General features: G+C 39.1%; 1 protein-coding gene across 1 annotated transcript in view; it reads right to left on the bottom strand.

The window, feature by feature from the left end:
- Nucleotides 1-1,051, bottom strand: part of trim44 (tripartite motif containing 44) — a 46,592-nt gene extending 45,541 nt beyond the window's left edge. The window contains exon 1 of the mRNA XM_017423078.3: nt 796-1,051. The gene's annotated coding sequence lies outside the window, so the exon portion shown is untranslated. The remainder of the gene's footprint in view (nt 1-795) is intronic.
- Nucleotides 1,052-1,547: the final 496 nt, after the last annotated feature.

Raw genomic sequence — 1,547 nt, 5'->3', positions numbered from 1 at the left:
TCTGTGTGTGTTGAGAACTGTAAGAACAAATAATCCTTCATTAGCACCCTCAATAAAATGCTTAGCACCCCCTCAGCACCTGCAGAAAAAAATCTCTGGAGCCGCCACTGCTTGCAGATGTCCATCGTGGAAGTCTAAAGAGGATTAAAAGCATCCTGATAGGCTACTTGCAGTTTCTTCATTATAGTCCTACTGTAGTTGCACCACAGATGGGCTTAGTTGAAAAATTCAGAGACTTTTCCCTGCTATGTTTCCACATTAGATTATAAAGGAGCTAAAACCCCCAAGGTTCAACATCCAGAGCATCCCTTTAATTAAAACCTACAAAAAAAATATTTATTATGCAAGCGCTTTAAACAGGAAATCTCCGTCAGTAGTTGCTGAACTGCTTATTTCACTTTCACTTTGTTTCCTGAGCCACAGACATAATATTCACAGCATGTCCAAACACCTTCTGCCCTTCAGAGGCTCTGACCTATTCACACTTGGTTTTCTTTCTTTCTTTGTGTGCTCATGTGCACTGTTTTTTTTTTTTCGTACACTCTGCAGGAAATGACGGGGAAAACAGCACATTGTATGCCTGTTTGTCTCTTCACCTTTTTAATTTCTCGTCCATGTATTCCCCTCTTGGGTTCTGTGCTGCCTCAACAGAAAAAAGTGCTGTAAACAGAGAGACAGTTTCCTGTCTCTTTCGCCATCCTCTGACGTCTTCTAACATTGTCAATTAACACAAACACAAAGACACCGTCTCCCTCATAAAGCACGGAGTCATGCAGGTGTTCAGTTCGTACTTACTCGTCCGTGTTTCTCCTTTCTACCTCTCTCTGTCTGTGTGAGGAGTTTGTTTGGAGAGGTGTTGTGGAGTCTGTGAGGAGAATTAGCTCGTCGGCTAACTTCCTTAGCAGCGCCGGTGTCGTTTTTGTTCAACTCCAAAACAGTCGGCTTAAATGCTTTTACTTAACAACAAAAGAGGAACTCAAAAGTCCGGCTCAACAACGTTTACTTCCTTGTTATTATCAGCTGCTGCCTGTTTTTTTTTTTTTTTTTTTTTTTTTTTTTTTTCTCTACTTCCTGTCTGTAGTTTTCAGAGTGTGTGAAAACGACAGAGACACACAGAGGCTGGGGAGGGAAAACTCGTCTGGCAGCTGAAAACTAAGCAGGTGGATAGTTTTAGGTGTTTAATCAGCTACTCACTAGATTTTTGTTTTGTTTACTAAGAGCATGCTTTCAGTTATTTAACATTAAAGCCACTAACAGAAACTGCTGAGTTTTAGTCTTTTAGCTGGAAAAAGTTGCACTGATAGTGTCATTTTTTTTCTTTTTTTTAATTTAATTTTTACACAAATCAGCTGGGGAAAAAATGTTAAAAATAAGGAATTTCACTGAGAAAAAAATAATTAAGTTATCTTCCAAATACGACTGGAAAAAGGTTTTAAAACACTCAGTGGAATAACCCATTATAGTTAGGTTATTTGCCAGCAGCACAAATTGCATATTAATATTAGATATGCAATATGCCCGCCATCTTTCATCCATCCATCCTCCCA

This window comes from Kryptolebias marmoratus, linkage group LG11, assembly GCF_001649575.2.
Source record: "Kryptolebias marmoratus isolate JLee-2015 linkage group LG11, ASM164957v2, whole genome shotgun sequence".
In the NCBI taxonomy this organism is placed as follows: domain Eukaryota; kingdom Metazoa; phylum Chordata; class Actinopteri; order Cyprinodontiformes; family Rivulidae; genus Kryptolebias; species Kryptolebias marmoratus.
The sequence above is the reverse complement of the archived record's forward strand: the minus strand, read 5'-3'. Positions and strand labels throughout refer to the sequence as shown.